Raw genomic sequence first — 19,546 nt, 5'->3', positions numbered from 1 at the left:
GGGAGACTTAGATATTTAATGTTTGGGCACATTTCTGCTTTATCCAAGGAATAAAAGAGGATTTAAAATCCCTCAAGGAAGGGTTTACCTGCTTATGCCTCAGGCTCCTGCAGCCTTTGGGTGGTTCATTTGGGGCATTGCTTACCCTGGAAAGTACTTGTGGTTTTTTTCAGAGACTACTAGCTGTTTGGCTCAGTCTCTTTACTGGATAAAGGTTTAAGTGTTTCTATCTGGCTGGCCTTTGCTGTGGACTTTTATTTTGGAAGCCTGGACTACTCAGACAAGGTGATATCCTTTTTTGTGTGTGTGGCTATAGGCCAGCTTATCACTATGGCTACCATCAGCCTGAAGAGTGGCTGGACATAGAAAGTAACTTCTGTCAGAAACTTGGGGAAGGAAAAAGGGGGAGGGGAAAGAATAATTTGGTCTGAGGTTCTACAAGGGGAAAACAGCTTCTCTAAGCAGAACCATTTGATTTGGTGGAGCTTCATTTTCCTTCTCTCTGAAATTTTGTTCTTTCAGTGAACAAACATATGTAGAGCAACTGTTACATTCCAGACAGTAGAATAAGCCCAGAGATATTGTTGTGACCAAGTCAGATACAGTACCTGATCAGAGGGTATTGATGAACATAGACATTAATAAAAATATAATCACACATACATGTACAATTACAATTGTAATAAGTGTATTGAAAAAAAGGAATGTGTTCACTAATATTTTGGAAACCGACGTATATCTTTCTATGCATGTATACATAATATATGATTTTATGAAAATGAAAAAAAAAAAGAAAAGGAATGTGGTCTGAGAACATTTGACAGAGATTTGACTTGGTTTTGGGTTAAGAGGGTATCAGGGAAGGCTTCCTTGAGGAATGATGTTTTAGTTACATTGTGAAGAATAAACAGGTGTTTATTAAGTAATTCCTTATGTGTTTCAGCCTGAGGGTCCAACATTTACAAAGACTCTAGGGTAGGGGTGGGAGGGACAAAGAAGCATGACTGTGAGGAACTGAAAAAAAAAAAAAGTGTGGTAGGAGCACAGACAGTGAGATGAGATAGATTACAAGATGAGGCTGGAGGGATACAAGGGCAAGTCAGGTCAGCCACGGTAAGGCATTTTGTATTTACCTGGAGAACAGAAGAAGTCTTTGGTGGTGAGATGACTGCATTTGTAGTATGAACAGATAACTCGATCAGATGTGGATTTTGATGAAGGAGTGAATGAAGATCAGAAAAGAAACATTAATAGGTTGCTTGTTTTCCTTCAGTCAGCTAAATGGTAATCTTGAGACCGACTCCCTGAAATAGAAACATCATGATTCTGGCACATAGTAGGTGCTCAGTGAATGGTGAGTGTTATAATGGCTTCAACTAATTCAAACTCCATCTGGGAGAGAAGCTACAGATGGGACCATAGGTGCTGAGTAAGGCTGGCTAAAGGCATGGAACAATGAGATTGAATTTAGCTTGTTAGGGAAGGTTTCCGGGGAGGGTATTTGGAGTCAGGCCCCAATCTATGTTACTTATTGGGGAAGATGAGTGACTGCTTCAATTAGAGAGAAAGCAATAGGCAGAAGGCTTGAGTGGTAACCAGGAAGAACTCCTGTCAGGGAAGAGTGTGAAGTTATTAGAGCAAAGTGGCTCTTTCAAGTCCAGCTAACCTGTGTTTCAGCTCTGGGTCTGCTGCATACATTCTGTGTGGCCTTGGGCAAATCACTTCCCCTCCTTAATTGTCTTTGGTGTCCACATCTGTACCATGGAAGTGGTAGTATCTGTCCTGCAGTGGCTTCCCGTCCACAATACAGGTTACATATCAGGATAATCAAGTGCTTAGGCATGCCTATTTCTTTCAGAGCAACCCATAGCTTTTCATTATCCATAGGAATGAGGACTTTATGCTAAGCATGATGCTGGACAGAGTATTCTTAGATTCAGTCCCTTGCTTTGCATCATTTTGTATACTTCATTCCATTCCCTTTTGGCCTGATGTGTTTCTGTTGAGAAATCATTTGATAATCTAGTGGGAGAGTTCTTGTAGGTAACTCTCTGTCTCTCTCTTTCAGCCTTTAAGATTCTCTCTTTGTTGTTAACATTTGCCATTGTAATTATGACATGTCTTGGTGTGGATCTTTTTGGGTTCATCTTGTTTGGGACTCTGTGCTTGTGTGACTTTTTCTCCCCCAAATCAGGAAAGTTTTCTGTCATTATTTCTTCAAATAGGTTTTCTAATCCTTGCTCCTCTTCTTGTCATTCTGGCACCCCTATTATACATATTTTACTTTGTTTCATGTTGTCCCAAAGCTCTCTTAGATTCTCCTCCTGCTTTCTAATATTTTTCTCCAATGCTGTTCAGATTGGTTGTGTTTTCTACTGTCTTCTAACTTGCTAATTCAGTCCTCCACTTCTTTAGTCTACTGTTGAAACCTTCTATTGTGTTTTTTATTGTAGCTATATCATTCTTAATTTCCTCTTGATTCTTACATAAGTTGTTGATTTTCTCATCCAGTCGATTTAGGAACTGTATGACCCTTACTTTGAATTCTATTTCTTTTTTTTTTTTTTTTTTAAAATATATTTTATTGATTTTTTACAGAGAGGAAGAGAGAGGGATAGAGAGTTAGAAACATCGATGAGAGAGAAACATCGACCAGCTGCCTCCTGCACACCCCCTACTGGGGACGCGCCCGCAACCAAGGTACATGCCCCTGACCGTAATCGAACCCGGGACCTTTGAGTCCGCAGGCCGACGCTCTATCCACTGAGCCAAACCGGTTTCGGCTGAATTCTATTTCTTACATTTTGCATGCCTCTCTTTCATTTAGTTCCTTTCCTGCCGATTCCTCCTTTTCTTACCTTTGGGGGTTATTTCTTTGTCTCCCCATTTTTGCTCTCACCGAAGGGTCCAGGTGCTGAGTCGCATGGGGTCTGCAGCTGAAGCGGTGAGCTTGGTGGGAGGGTAGCATACTCTGGGATTCACAGGAGCCTTTGGCCAGGGAGACTGGCATTTCGGAGTCTGTGGGTCTGCAGATGATGTAGCAGGTCTTTGGATGGGGTGGATGTAGGGTCCAGTATGGTGCCTGAGGCCAGTCTGGGTGGTGGTGAGGCTGGGCTCCTAGTCACAGCAGCTCTCCCCTTCAATATGGCGTGGTTTCTGTGCCAGAGCCAGCCATCCCGGGAGTGCTTGCAATGATAGTAGGGTCTCCCTGTCTAGTAGAGCCCGGCCTGCCAGCCCCTGAGACTCCTGCAGGTTCTAACTGTCACACACACACACACACACACACACACACACACACCCACCATGTCTACACACTCCCCTTTTGCTCCCTCACTCACACTCTCTCCCTCACTGCCGTCCTGCTAGCCCCCATTAAAATTTTTTTCTTTTTTTATTTTTCTTTATTTATTTAATATATTTTATTGATTTTTTACAGAGAGGAAGGGAGAGGGATAGAGAGTTAGAAACATCGATGAGAGAGAAACATCGATCAGCTTCCTCCCGCACACCTCCCACTGGGGATGCGCCCACAACCAAGGTACACGCCTCTGACTGGAATCGAACCTGGGACCTTTCAGTCCACAGGCTGTTGCTCTATCTGCTGAGCCAAACTGGTTAGGGCAAAAATTTTCTTTATTGATTAAGGTATTACATATGTGTCCTTATCCCTCCATTATCCCCCAACCCCTTCCCCCCTCATGCCCTCACCCCCCTGTTGTCTGTGCCCATTGGTTAGGCATGGTTATATGCATGCTAGCTCCCATTTTGGCTCTCTCATCTGATCCTGTTTTGCTTTTTTAAATAAATGTAATCAAGATGGCTTTCTTGTTCATTACTATTAAGTGTTTCCCTGCCCTGTCCCCTCCCCCCATAATAATTGGAGCCTTTTGAGGAGAGGCTATTTTTCCTTGGCTTCATTTTATGTGGATTTCTTTCTTCCTGGCATTTTATTATTAGAAAGGGGAGTTTGTGGTTGCCGGGCTTTGGGCATTGATTTTTAGGTTTTCTATATATAAGGAAGCAAACTTTAGTGCATTTACTTGGAATAAAACAAAAACAAAAGCTCACCAAGATATGGCAAATTTATCTCTGATTTCCTACTGACACTTTTGCAATACTACCTAAGTTCTTTGGCAAAGGCATTAAATAGGAATTGACAAATGGACAGTGGCCAGATAGAAACAACTTGTGTAATGTGAGTGAGGAGCAGAGTGAGACATGGAGAGGTCAGAGGGGATAGTGCTTCTTTTTGGCAGTGGCTTAGTTTTTTTATGGCAAATATTAGTAGTATGAGTGAGATCCTTGCTGAGGACCTGTAACCTAGGGAACTACAAGAACTGTAGGGAAGGGGGCTGCTTGTGTGCCCATCTGGTGAGGCCGAGGCAATCCTTTTTTTTTTTTTTTTTTTTTTTTGCTTTGTGAGGGAAGTTCTCCCAGTTCCTTGGAGAAAGGAGGAAGTAGGACTACATCCAACTTTGTAGAGATTTCGGTTCTAAATATTATTAGTGTTAAAAAATCTGGTCCTGGATTTAGAGAATAAAATACCAGGCATGAATATGGGCAGGAGAGGGTGTCTGGAGCCAGCAGAGATGGACTTATATTCCTTTAAAGGTTCTGTATTTTTTGAGAACTATTGACCTGCAGAATTGTTGCCCTGCAGATACTCATTTCCAAGGCTCCCACTCAAAGCTGCCTTCTCATTTCTCTAAGTACATGGTTACCTTAACCCAGTGGTCGGCAAACCGCGGCTCGCGAGCCACATGCGGCTCTTTGGCCCCTTGAGTATGGCTCGGCATTAGAACCACTTCAAAATAGACTCGCCCAGGCCGAAAACCAACTTCTGCGCATGGGCCACGAAGTTTCAATCGCACTGTACGTGCGTGCCCACACGTGGTATTTTGTGGAAGAGCCACACTCAAGGGTCCAAAGAGCCGCATGTGGCTCGCGAGCCGCGGTTTGCTGACCACTGCCTTAACCTGCCTTAGATATTGTTGACTCTTCACTATTTATAAAGCTCTCAAATGAAGGACATTGGACAGCCTCCTTGTCAGCTCTCTCCTTTGCTTATTTTCCTTATTCGAGGGACTTAGCCTTGTGTCTAATTCAGGGTAATTCGTCGGTCTTGCTATGACTTTGAAGTTAGTGTCTTAACTTGCTGTAGTTACTGACCATCCTCTATTCATCTGGAGCAATGCTTTTCAACTGGTGTGCTGCAATAATTTTTAAAACATGCAAAACCTGACTATTTAGTCAGGAGCACTGACCTCTTTTCCTTTATATTGTCAAATAAAGAAATGACGACAGCCAACTCAATAGCTGTCTGGTATGAATGAATCAAAATTATACCCATTTTTTTTAGCCACATCAGCAAAAAATACATTTTTTGGTGTGCAGCAGAATTCTAGTAAATAGTTTATGTGTTCCATGAGATCAATGGTGAAAATCTTTGATCTGAGGTAATTTTTAATTTATGTTTAATTAACATATATAAGTCCACTTTTAGTGAGCCCCCCGCCCACCACCCATTTTAATGCAAGAATTTCAGATGTAAGCCAGTAAGACAAGTATTTGAAGATTCTGATACCAGAAGATGGCTTTTTGGTAGACAAGTGAGCTCCTTTCTCTGGACTAAAAAAATTATCATTAAGCCTCTTCTCACTTCCTTCACTTCTTCCTCTCTTTAGCTAAATATGACTTATTCTATTCCTTTAATTTTTTTCTTACTTACTCTATTTCCTAGCCTTTGCATTGTTTCTGCTGTGTTTTTTGTTTGTTTTGTTTTTTAATTCAAATGAGTGTGTGTGTGTGTGTGTGTGTGTGTGTTTTAGAATATCTCATAGCTTTCTTCCTGCCAGGGTTATAGATAACATGTTAGGCTTCACCCCCCCTCCCCCCAACTTATTTTTTTGTGATTATAGAAATGTGTTTGGGTAAAATGCACTGTTACACTCTTCCCATTTTGACTGTCATACATAATTCTGTAAAGGTGAATGAGCCAGGGAGCCTCCAAACCAGAGATGCTCCTAACCTTTAGGGGTGGAGCTGGCCTAAGTTTCTGTGATGCCTAATCAGGCTATGTTATTTTTATTTTTTTGGTTAAAAACTAAACAAACTGCATCTTTTTATTTTGATTTACATTGACTTTCTCTTCTTTTCTTAAATCCTGAATGATAACTTTTTAAAAAACAGTTGCTAATCTTTGTGTTCACAAGAATTGAGAAGATCAGGCCTCTTAGCCTACCTCTATATTATTCACCTGTGCATCTGATAGAATAATAAACTGTGATGGAAACAGCTCTCAAATGTCTCTCTTCTCTTACACACACTTACCCATACACATGAACATGTTTGTTTTCTGAGGAATGGACACTTCTCTAAGAGGAATTCATTCTGTTTAATGCAAATGCCCTTCATTACATCAAAATTCAGGAGTCTTTTAAAAAGGTAGAATTAGTGAGCCCCCTCCCCCACAAAGGCCTCAAGCTCTTAAAATAAACTTTAAAAAAACCTACTACTCAGAGAACTTCAGCAAAGCAGACATATTGCAACCCCGATGTAGTAAGACTCTTCTTTCCTCAATTTATTTCTCTCAATTTATTTTAGCCTTTTGCACTTGGATGTCGAGTGTGACGGTTATTGAATGTATCAATAATTTGAAATATAAAAAAATCCAAATAAATAAGTTTGTATGAAAAGAAAAAACTCCAGTTTTTTATTCTACTGCCATGCTTTGTAAAATCTGGAGTATTTAAAAAATTAAATCCCGAGTAGAATAAAGGAATCGAGAAAAAAGCAAGCGAGTGCAAAGGGTTAACATCCCCTTTCATGGTCTTACCTTTCTAGAAAGTTTATTCCATCCTTCCTGTAGCAGGAGAAGCAGCAGGGCTTCTGGCTCTAATTTATAGTGTACATTTCTTCTCTATTCCCTCTCTTCCGCCTCCTGTTGCACACCTCCCAGCTTCCTGCTGACTTCTCCTCAGTAAGGACAGTGTCACCTCCAGTGACATGTAGCTTTGGAATCTGATGTCGTGGTACTAGCTTAGTGATTTGGGCAGGGTTTGGGAGCCCATTTTGTGCATGTGCTGCTAGATGAGGAAATGGGGGCTTTTTTTTTTTTTGTCTTTGGTACCATATTTCTTTCCCCTTGCCTGATTAGCCTCCATGAGCCCTGTTGCCAGGGGAAGTGGAGAATTCTTTACCATGGTTAATTCATTACTCTGTGAAGTGATAAAATAGCAGTTCAGAGCAAGATGTCAGAGAGTCTCGAAGTTTCTATGGAACAAGTGACCTTTTGGTGACATTTTTTTCAACATCTTTGGGGCCCATTTGAAGAGGGCTAAAGCAATAATTAGAACTTAAGCAAAGAAAACTAATTTGGAGCCAGAATATTTTATAAGAAGCCTCCTGTACCTCCCTGCACACTCCCATGAGCCTGAGCTCATAGAAAATCAGAGACATAATAAATAGGATTTTGAGCTTTGTTCTCTTCTTATTCCTTTCATTTTTGCATTATTATTTTTTGGGTTTTCTTCCCAAGATTGGGTATTCTCCTTTATTTCCCTGGTGGTGGAATGAGGATCTTAGTGACAGCCTGCTGAGATTTAGGCAGCTAGAGTGAGCGGAGGTGGGCTGCCTTTGGGAACTGCTAAATGCAGGGGTTTTGGTTCATCTGGGGAAGGGGTAAGTTTGCTTTTTAGATCCATTTGCATTCCCCCAAGGATTCTTTGGGACTGACTGTATATTCCAGATGATTCTGAGAAATGAAAAATTTTTGGATGAAACGAAAGAGCATTTTGGCCAGTCTTTCTGAGTAGTCAGAGGCTCACGTCAAAGATATGTGGATTTGTCTTCTTTTTTGTTGTTAATCCTCACCCAAGAATATTTCTTCCACTGATTTTTAGAGAGTGGAAGGAGGAAGGGAGGGAGGGGGAGAGAGAGAGATGAGAGAGAAACATTGATGTGAGAGAGACACATCAATTGGTTGTCTCCTGCACATGCCCCAACTGGGATGGGGATTGAACCTGCAAACTAGGTACATGCCATTGACAGGGAATCAAACCTGCAACCCTTCGATGTGTGGGCTGATGCTCTAACCACTGAGAACACTGGCCAGGGCAGCATTTGTCTTCTTCTTTTTAAAAGTTATATTATTGATTTCAGAGAGGAAGGGAGAGGGGGAGAGAGATAGAAACATCAATGATGAGAGAATCATTGATTGGCTGCCTCCTGCATGCCCCCTATTGGGGATTAAGCCCGTAACCCAGGCATGTGCCCTTGACCAGAATCGAATCTGGGACCCTTCAGTCCACAGGCCAACACTGTCCACTGAGCAAAACCAGCTAGGGCACGTTTGTCTTCTTCTTCTTTTTTTTTTTTTTTTTAAATATATTTTATTGACTTTTTACAGAGAGGAAGGGAAAGGGATAGAGAATTAGAAACATCGATGAGAGAGAAACATCGATCAGCTGCCTCCTGCACACACCCTCTACTGGGGATGTGCCCGCAACCAAGGTACATGTCCTTGACCGGAATCGAACCTGGGACCCTTGAGTCCGCAGGCCGACGCTCTATCCACTGAGCCAAACCAGTCAGGGCACATTTGTTGTCTTAAGGTCTTCTTTAGGTAGCAGTAGTAAGGCCCACAATTCATTTGGGAGGCCATCGGTTTTTTTTTTTTTTTTCTTTTAGTATGTTTTTATTGATTTTTTTTGGTTTGTTTTTAGAGAGAGAGAGAGAGGAAAGGAGAGGAGAAGAGAGAGAAAGAAACATCAATGTGAGAGTGACATCAATAGGCTGCCTCCGCCACCCCCCAAGCCTGCAACCCGGGCATATATCCTGACCAGGAATCAAACTGGTGACCTTTTGGTGCCTGCGACTACGCTCAACTAACTGAGCCACCTGGCCAAGGCAGGAGGCAGGCAGTTTGACATATTAGTTAAGAGCTTGGGCTTTGGAGTCAGATCTGTTTTCTAATTTTGTCTCTGCCACTGATTAGCTTGTGACCTTGGAAAAATGACTTAACCTCTCTGAGTTTTAGCTTCCTCATCTGTAATGGGATAATGTTAGTACCTATGACTTAGGGTTGTTGTGAGCCCAATATATAGGGAGTAAATACTCTTTAAATGTTAGCTGTAATTGTTATTTTGAGATACTGTTGGAAAATCAAGAGTGTGAGGCTTCCTGACAAGGGAAAAAGAGGAAGTTGCTAGAAGAACCTTGAAGGACAATATGTGATTGAGGGAGAGAAAAAATACCTAGCAAAAAAGAAAAGTTGGAGAACTCTGGATACTCTAACGAGTTACCTATTATTTTACTACATTAGTAAGTCTCAAGTCTTCCCCTTTGCTAATTCACCACCGTGGTTGTTCGCCCAGAAACCCCAAGCTGGTTACTGGCTCCTCAGCCAACACTGAATAGCCACAGCAGCCCCAATGTCTTCCATTACCAAAACATTGTTATTTTTACAAAACATACTGCTATATTTCACCACCTGTACTTTGAAGTGTTATAAATAATTAAAGCTGAACCATATTTGTCAGAATAAGTTCAAAAAGTGCATTTTGGAGCTGTACCTTTGCCCTGACAATGTGTTTATTGGCTTGCCTATTAATTCCAGTATTGCTTAACTCAAAGCACCTCTGCATTAGCCTGTTCAAATCAACACTCATCCTGAAGGTTTAGAGAGAGGGGCTCAGTGTGCCTCACTCCTCTCTTGTCCCTGGGAAGTCATCAAGTGATGAACAGGGGGAAGGGAGGAGACTGAATTGCTTGTGGCTGGTGCTCCTTCTCATATGTCTGTGTGAAAAAGAATACATGGAAGCTGTATGGTGCAGGGCCACAGAGGTTAGGAGCCTCTCAATGTTTTGGAAAACAGTCAAGTACAAATAAATTAGATGGAAACCTTTGTTAAATAGTTTGGTTTGCTTTCACATCAAAATGTTGGACTCTGGGCTATTTCTCTCCTTACCTGATAATTAGAACAATAAGATGTTAGTTTGGCCTCTGTTAAGGCTTTGCTGTGATATGCGGTAAGGAAAGAGGCTTGTTGGGGGCACTGCAACGGAGGGTTTGTCAGTGCTGATTACTTCAAGCCTTGGTGGGGTACCCCGCAGAGTACTCAGGTCTGTCTTGGGGAGGCTGTGTGCAGAAAAGGAGCAAGGCATAGGGCTCGAGAGTGCAGGCCTGGAGTCACAAGGACCCAGATTCAAAGCTTTGTTTTGCCACTACTTGTTTGTTTCCTGTGGCTGCTATAACAAACATAAACTTGGTGGCTTAAAATGGCAGATATATATTCTCTTCTAGTTCTAGAGGCACAAGTCTGAAGTCAGTATCACTGGGCTGAAATTGACGTGTTGGCAGAGTGGCACTCCCTCCAGAAGCCTGAAGACTGTTCTTTGCTTCTTCTAGGTTCTGTTGGCTGCTGGCATTCCTTGGCTTGTGGCTACATCACTCCACTCTTTAAGTTCAGCATCTTCAAATCTCTGTGCTCTGTCTTCATGTTACCTTCTCTTGTGTACTTGTGTCAAATCTTCCTCTGCCTCTTTCTTATAAGGACCTTGTGATTGTATTTAGGGCCTACCCAGATAATCTAAAATAATCATTTTTTAAGACCCTTAACTTAATCACATCTGCAAAGACCTTTTTTCCTTATAAGGTAACATTTATAAGTTCTAGGCATTAGGACCTGATATCTTTGGAAGGCTATTTACCACATTGGGTAACTTTGGAAAGTGACTTTCACTAATATATGTTTGTTTCCTTATCTGTAAAATAAAAATGGTAACTGTATCTTCTGCACCTGTTTCTATGAGGCTTAAGTGACATCTTGTATGCCAAATACTTGTCACAATGCCAAGTGTATAGTTGTGCCTAGTACTTAGTATTATTATTATCATTATATACATATATATTATTCATTATTATTGTTTAGCCATCTTCTGTCAAAGGGAGAGGAATAGTTCCTTAAGAGTTTATTTGATTTGAGACAGTTTCTTCCCCACCCCTACCCACCGTGGCCCCCACAGCCCTAGAGTCTTTGGTTATTACTCCCTACAGTCATCAGATATGTGCCCAAGATCACCTTCTTACCCAGTCCTCCATTTTCCACCATGAGCTGGTTTTTGGGAACAGGCTTTACCCTTCATATCTGAATGTTTGTGTCCCTAAAAATTTATATATTGAAGTCCTGACCCTTAGTATGGCAGTATTTAGAGTAAGGACGTAATTAAGGTTAAATGAGGTCACAAGGGCGGGACCCTGATTGGATAGGATTAATGTCCTTAAGAGAGGAAATGCCAGTGAGCTCTCTGCATACACTCACTGAAGAAAAGCCATGTGAGTACATAGGGAGAAGGTGGCTATGAACAAGCCAGGAAGAACACTCTTACTAGAAACCAAAGGAATCAGAACCTTGATTCTGAACTTCTCCAAAACTGTGAGAAAATAAATGTCTGTTGTTTAAGCCACCAAGTCTATGGTATTTTGTTATGGGAGCCTTAGCAGACTAATATAGAGGGTATCACCTGGCTTATACCCACTTGTGCCCAGATACTTAAGGAGACGCTTGGAATCTGGAAGTATTCTCATTACTGTTCAAAGCAGTTCACTGTGTTGCTGCTTTCCCATGGATAATTGTAACTCCATGATGAAGCATGGAAGAATATTATCTTTACAGTGGTATTTAGTATCTGATAGCTATTAGCCAGAAGGTACATGTCCCCAGTGAGGTACTGGAAATACATTTTATCACTTCTATTGCCTGCTATTTCACGAAAACATCCCTGAAGCATTTTAGTCTTGTTTTTCATAGTTGTCTTCAAGTGGGGAATTGTTCTGATTTGCAACTTTGGGGGATAATTACTATGTTCATTAATTTCTGTTCTTATCTTTTCTTCCATTTATTACTGGTTTCTTGAGAAAGTTTTTCCCTAAATCTACACTAACTGAGACAGGTCACTTGATTAAAAGGGTATTTTACAACACTGGTTTCTCTGGCTCCCTTGGCACACTGATGGGAGGGCTGTGTCAGCATCTTCATAGCTGGGGTGACAGTCTGATCTGGGCTCAGATGAATAAGAGGCTTTTGTGGGGGGCAGGGCTCTGACCTCAGGCTGCACTGCAGAATTCCACCCCCCCCCCCTCCCTGGGTATTCCTGGGCAAGGGGCAGAAGAGGCTCACCTGGTGTTCTTATCAGAGATTGAGTCATAGATATGAATCAAGCATGTGTTATGTATAGGACTTTGTGCATGGCTGCTCAATACATACCAGTACTGATTAAGTGAATGTGTGGCTGGATTGAGTGGCCTGAGTATTCAGAGAGACTGAAGAGGCAAACCAGGGAGACAGTGACTGGGGGCTAGTGGGTGAAGGGTGCTGTAACCTCTATGGAAATGTAACAGGATTAGGAGCTTCTGCTTGAGGGCCATGATGGCCTAGCTCTTGGAACTAACTGCAAGAGGAAGTAGAGAGGAGGAAGGCTGTGTTGAGAATGGTTAAATTTTGTTGTTGTTGATATTTTGACTTTGTGAGTCACTTCTTCTTTTCATTGTTATGTATGTTCTATGTAAGTGCACATGTTTTCATAAAATGTGATCACCCAAGACAGTTGAGGGAAAAAATGGAAAAATAGTAGTTTAGACAAGTTGGCTAAGGATAGGGCAGAGGCAGGGATGTATGTGAGTGAGATGCCTGGGAAGAGAACTCTTTGAAGAAGGTGAGAAAGCAAAAGCCAGAAAAAGGATTTGAATTAAAGTGGAACTGAATGGGAGCCCAGCTTAGAGAAGTCTGATCTGGGCTAGCTATCCAGGGAAATAGCACTGGAGGGATTTTTATCTGTAAGAATGAGGGGGGATAGACAGCAGTTAGCTTGGGATACTGGGGGAAAGGGAACATTGGGAAGAATGGTGTCATTTTCTCACCACCCACACTCCATGTGTCTCTCAGTTATGACGTGTCATGTCATGTGGCAATTATTTGTTTATATGCTTTTTCTTCTCCTAAAAAGTAGGAAAGGGGGCTCGATCATCTCTGTATCTCAGTTACTTAATACTTCAGTTACTTAATAGTGTTCATCACATAGCAGGTGCTGCACAGATGACTGATGATGAACATGCTTGAAGTTAAGGCCTCAGTGAGCTATCCATTACAGACTGAAGTATGAGGGATAGGGATAGGGATGGGGTAGAGGGGAGATGAGCACATAATTGGCTTTAGGGGTGACTCAGGATAAAACTGAGAAGTGAGTCTGACACAGAATCTACGTCATCCTTCAAGAATTTACTAGCCCAGATGGTGTGGCTCAGTGGTTGAGCGTCGACCTATGAACCAGGTGGTCATGGTTTGATTCCCGATCAGGGCATATGCCCGAGGTGTGGGCTCAAACCCCAGTGTGGGGCATGCAGGAGGCAGCTGATCAATGATTCTCTCTCATCATTGATATTTCTATCTCTCCCTCTACCTTCCTTTCTGAAATCAATAAAAAATATTAAAAAATACACACGAAGTTACTAAACATTGCTTTTGTGTCAAGCATCGAGTTAGCTGGGCAGAATGGATGTGGTCCCTGTCATTATGATGCTTAAGGCCTAGCAGGGGAGAAGGACAACTATATAAGAAAATGTAATAAATGCTATAATCAGAGAAGTACAAGTGCTGTAGCAGTACCTAATTTGGTCTAGTGGGGAGCGCCTCCTAGAGGAAGTGTCTTATGGGATAAGTAGGAATTTGCCAGATAAAAAGGAGGGGAAACAGAGTTCTGAGCAGAGGGTCTATCATGTGCAAAGGCCTGAAGATGGGAAATCAGCTGTCTTAGGAACTGAAAAAAGTTCCTTAGAGCCATTTGTACATAGGGAGAGGAAAGAGATAAAGCTGAAGATGCTGATCTGGGTTGGATGGTGGAGGGCCTGGTTTTGGAATTTGGCCTTTATCCTGAACGCCTTGGAAAATCATTGAATGTTTTCAAGTAGGGGAGGGTAGGAGCAAATCATGCTCTGGCTATAGAATAAGCCCTCTAACATTTAATCAAGGTGAATACTTGTAATTTGCTGATCTTCTACCCCAAGATCGTTTGATACTGCAGCGGAGTCTGCCCATTTGCTAAATCACTGTCTGAGTGCAGGAGCCTGAAGTGTGGGTGGAGGGGTGAGGCCTGCCGCAGGCCAGAGTCCCTGGTGTTTGATCTCAGACCCAGTGCCCAAGGCTGTGTTGCTTAACGTGTGGTTTTCAGGACTGTAGCTCTCACTTCAGCCCTTTCACAGCAGCTTAAAATTCCTCAGCCACTGTATATTCCTCTGCTCTGCGTTCTCCAACAAATTGAAAAATTTTATGACAATGTCAAATCAATGGAAAAAGTTTTGAAAAGTAGGATTGAGAAATAAAGACTTCTTTGCCTTTTCTCTCAGCAAGGGAATTTGAAAAATATAGAAATCCTAAGTTATATGTTAAATATCCTTGGGGTTTCATTTCCTTTCCTTTTGAAAGTGTTTTACATTAACCAAAATCCAACAGAGATGCTTGTGGGAAGATAATTCCTTTTGGCTGGAGCTTAAGCTCTACATTGTGAGCTTTTTAATTTTCTTTCGTCGGTAGTGGGTTGGGGACCCAACTGTGCAGTCACCAGAGCTCATCACAATCCTGTTGCTGGACGAGTTATCCCTGTGAATCTGTATGTTTTCCCCTTGCACCTACCTAATGAAAGCCAGATTAAATCAATTTTAAATCAAGGAGATGAATGATGAATTTTTTCTTAGAACAGAAACTAAATAAGGTCCCAAAGTACTAGATACAATAAAAAGTGAAGTTTTTATTTGCATGTGTGCTATTAGGCATGGCTTTAATGTTAGGAAAACAGGAAGTTCTTTTAATGTAGTATTTGGAAATAGGCCATCCCCAAAGAGATGAACAAGAGTGCTTTTTTTCTCTGCCCCTCTTCTCTTTTGTAGTTTGTGTATGTCTGCGTGTTTTCAGTACCTTGCACAGGTACATAGTACACGTAGGTGCTCGGAGACATTTGAATAAATGAAAGGATGGTTTTGAGCAGGTCCTTCTTTCTCTCCTGTTGCTCCTTCCCTCCAGCTCCTCAGCCTGCCATTTGTTCATTTCTTCATCCATTTATTCATTCATTCAACATACATTTATTCCTTCTGGGCTAGTTTGTGGGCCAATGATAAGGAATGGGATGAAGGGAAGTTTCCATTGAGTTGAGGCTGAAAGGCATGGCCAGATTTCCCCTTCTTTAATATCTATTTTGTCCTTTGAAATTTATTTCTAAGCTACTATCAGCAGTAATATCATCCTCTTGAAAATTGCCTTTTTACAGCTGCTTTGGTGGAAGGAAATTACTTCCCTTATGGTGAGGGAAGGTGGCAGAGTAGGCATTAAGACTCTTCCACTTAGTGGCTACCCCCATAGTATGTTTCCATGGGGTGGGGTTTTGGGGAGCCAAGCTTGCCTCACCTGGGATTTCATTCTCATAATCGTATGTCTGGCTCTGGGCTCCCAAGGCATTGGACTCTCCAGAGGACTCATGCAAGGCACCATACCCTTCCTGCAGCCCACATTGCAGTTTTCAAGTAGGGGAGGGTAGGAGCAAATCATGCTCTGCCTATAGAATAAGCCCTCTAACATTTAATCAAGGTGAATACTTGTAATTTGCTGATCTTCTACCCCAAGATCCTTTGATACTGCAGCAGAGTCTGCCCATTTGCTAAATCACTGTCTGAGTGCAGGAGCCTGAAGTGTGGGTAGAGGGGTGAGACCTGCCGCAGGCCTGAGTCCCTGGTGGGCTACTGTGATGGAATGGGCTCCTTGAGTGCAGAAAATGGCTTTTTTTGAGAGTATTTCAGAGGGGCTTAGAAGGCTGGATTTTGGGTATTCCAGAAACCCCGAGCTGAACAAATAAGAGATTCATTAAAGTTGTGTCCCTTCTGTTTCCCTGGGTCTTGCTTCATTGAAAGCCTGCTTGGGTTGCCCTCACCTGAGAGGTGGGGGGTGGCTCACAGCAATTTGGGCAGGTGAGTAGGAAAGGAGATAGTAGATAAAATTGACAATAGTTGGTGATGGATGGGCAGAGGGTGGAAAGGAAGTGGGGAGAAAGGAGGGAGGTATTGAGGAGAGCTGCTGGGTTTCTGGCTTGTGCAGTAGAGCTAGGCAATGCTAGAGGATCAGGAGTGTGGGGAGAACTTGAACTTAGCTTTGAACTTATTGAGTGTGAAACATACCAGAGGATACTAGAGCAGGCGTATCCTTTAGGGAGAAGTGGCACAAAAGACTGTGTCTAGAATCTTAGGCTGCTTTCCTGTTCAAGTTAACCACTGGGGTTTTAGGCCAATGTGAGGGGGTAATACCATCTTACTCCAGATTCTACTGGTTCTTTTTATTAATAGATGCTGGGAATTTGCAAGAGCCAACAAACCACTGAACTGTAAGGCTGATAATTTGTTCATAAGCAGAGTTCACAAACACTGGTGACCCTCTGCACTCAGCTTGGGTGGGGTTGTAAATTGGGTGGGGCGGGGGTCTCAGGGAATCACCAGGGTGGAGCAAACAGCAATGGCTGCCCATCAGCCCTGCCCCGACGAGGTCCCCGGGTCTCTGTGTCCTGCGGCACCGTGCAGGAACAATGATCGCTGCAAGCACCTCTGAGAGAAAGCCGCCCTCGTGTTCCGGCCCGATACCAGACAGTCCAGTTTCTCCCGGTATGAGTCTGGGTCCCCAGAGTCTCGCCTGGAACTGGAGTTCAGAGCAGTTGGGAGCTTGTATCTCCCTCCTGATTGAAAAAGACAACATCGTACCCAGTTGCCACCCCGTTTGCACATGCGCCTCCGTACCTCCGCACTTCTGCACCTCCTCCCACTCTCAGTGCGTTTTTCTCTTCTAGTTGTATAACTTCCACTCAGTCAGCTTTCCCGTGGTTCTGGATGATATCCGTTTTGTCTTTTAGTTGTAGTTTTGATGTGGTTGTGCGAGGCAGCAAGTTCAGTTGTTTACCTATGCCGCCATCTTGGTTCCTTCTCCTCACTGCTACCCTTCTTAACAGGCACTGTTATGGCTAGTAGGCCCTGGGGTATGTGGTATGAGGGTACCTATTTGGAGCTCTGGCCTTGAAGCTGGGCCAGGTCAACTTTTCCATACCATTTTTGTCTCTATACCTTCATCTTGGCCACTTGTCTAGGGAGCCAGTCATACGGTTGATGCAGATTGAAAGCTGCGCTGGTAAAAGGGGGGCAAATTGATAAGTTGGTCTTTAAGCCTGCAGTTTTTCCTTTGTGCTCACTCTTTCCTTGGGTTACTGGGTGGATGCTCTGTTTTTGGGGTTGCCGAACAAGAACAAGGCCTTGAGCCATCCCAGGGGCCAAATCAAGTCAGCAGACAAGGGAGCTGGTTCTATATTGAGAATAATATTTAAGTGTCTTTTTATACCTAGCATTTCAGGAAGAAAGACTCCATTGAGCTCAGCTTTCCATAATTCTAACTTCTTACTTGATCATAGAGGTGGCCACACACACTTTTTTTCAAAGGAATAATTCATATATGTGTGCTTCTGTTCACAGATAGTTTATGTACCTGTTTTCGTATATCATCAGTCTATATTTTCACCTATTTTAATGACATCATTTTCCATTGTGCTATTTCAGATAACCTTTTTTAGATTGTTGATTTTATTCAATCAACAAATATTTATTGCCCAGGCACAGTGCTGAGTAATGAAGATAACAGCAGTGGGTTAGGTGGACAATTGTCCCTGCCCTTGTGGAGCTCCTTGTCAGGAGAATTCTAATTATTACAGGCCTGTGAAATGGAACTTTACTGACCACCTAACACAGCCTTAGAGAGGATGAAGAGGTTGTGTAGTTCTAGCCCTGGCTCCTGTCGCTGCCTTTTTAAAAGCAAGGGAGGCCTTGGCACGACAGTGGCAGTTTTGCTTATAACTGGGCTTTCAGTGAAGCCCAGGATGAGGAGCCCTGGGACCATGCAGACTCAGCTCTGAAATGGGACTGCTGCATCAGGGAAGACTGCCGTTTCCTAGGCAATAATACTCTGCTTAATATTTTTAGTGCGTGGTCATGGCAGAACTAAATTTGGTTTCTGATCCCAAATTGGTAATAAATGTAGACATATTTAGAGTCAGAAACAATGCATTTAAAATTCTCTGCTGCTTAATTGTCCTGCCAAGTGCTGAGTTTAGGTTTCTTTGTTTCTTAGCTACCTACTCAGACTCCCACCATCTCTCAGAGAAGGCTCCTGGATTTTCTCTGGGTGTTAGGTGGGATTGTGAAAGCCATGAGTTATGGCTCCCTGAGCTGTGTTGAGAGGTATCTGATTTTTATGTTTCTGCCCATATATGTAAATATGTACATTAAAAAAATTCATCTACCTTTTAAGTTTTTAAGGACCTGGGATTATAGTCTTGGACTCTCAGGCGTGTTAAAAATAAAATACTATGTTTCAGTTACTGACTTACCTGGAAGACATAGCCAATGCCAATTATTTGGTAGTAGTGACTTCTGTGCTTGGTGACCCATCTTCATGCTGCTGCTGTTTCTGTAAGTAAGTGCTATTTTCTTGAGGTTCCTCAATTAGTTTAAGGAGCACCCTAATTATTGCTCATCTCATCATTTCAAAGTCATAATTTGTGTCTCAACTTGTAGGACAGTATCCCTTTTTTCATGGCATAGTCCTTAAGAGGGCGTTCGTTTTAAATATTATACTGCCTGAGACTCAAATGTGAAAAGGCATGCTATCTACTGGTTGCGAACAGGACATCACCTGAGGGCAATGATGGTATCTTTTCTATGTTCTATTTCATAGTATGGTGCCCAGTGTGGTTAGGGGACTGAGGCTGATGCTAAAATATCTTTGTGAGGTACCTGTTTCTAGGGTGTGATTGCTGAATACTTATAATCCAAAGTGCCAGGGTGGCTAGCAGAATAAGGATTGGTGTGCATACTGATTTGCAGATAGTCCGTTAGATGCTATGGACTGGAATTCATAACTTCCTATCATAGTCCTACTAAGAGGCCCTGACCTTCTCTATACTCATGGAGACGGCAGGGGTAAGGGCTGATGAACTCTGATGGGTTGTGTGGATAAATGGGTGCAAGTCCCTGGTATTTGGAAGCAGGCTATAAAGAAAGCTCATTGTGTCATCTGTCAGGTGATCTAGTTATTGTTTTAAAAGGAGAGGAAAGAAGAAGGCCCTGGATGACAGCTGACCTTGTCTAGTGTAGTCTAAGCAGTCTAGTCTGACCCAGCTGTTCCTGCCATCCCTACTCCACCATAGAAGTAGGAGAGCAGCAGCAGAATTTGGAGACAGGCCTGAGTCACCAGGAAGCTGTGCTCTAAAGTGGCTATTCTCAGTCTGAAGTGGCTCTTCTTCAGTGGGCACTGATGCAGAGTCAGCCAGTATCGAGGTTTCAATGGAAGTGACTCTGTAGGCACCTAGAATATAGTTCAGGTGTGTAGGCAGACCTGTGGCTCAGGAAAACTGGGTTCTGAGGAGAGGCTTGATTATTAGAGCAGAAGACAACTTTTGATGAGAGAGAAGCT

At 42.6% G+C, this 19,546-nt stretch overlaps 1 protein-coding gene across 2 annotated transcripts in view; it reads left to right on the top strand.

The window, feature by feature from the left end:
* Nucleotides 1-19,546, top strand: part of SIL1 (SIL1 nucleotide exchange factor) — a 230,013-nt gene that overhangs the window by 23,474 nt on the left and 186,993 nt on the right. The gene's annotated exons all lie outside the window — the stretch shown is intronic.

This window comes from Eptesicus fuscus, chromosome 6 (genome assembly GCF_027574615.1).
Source record: "Eptesicus fuscus isolate TK198812 chromosome 6, DD_ASM_mEF_20220401, whole genome shotgun sequence".
Lineage (NCBI taxonomy): Eukaryota > Metazoa > Chordata > Mammalia > Chiroptera > Vespertilionidae > Eptesicus > Eptesicus fuscus.
The sequence above is the reverse complement of the archived record's forward strand: the minus strand, read 5'-3'. Positions and strand labels throughout refer to the sequence as shown.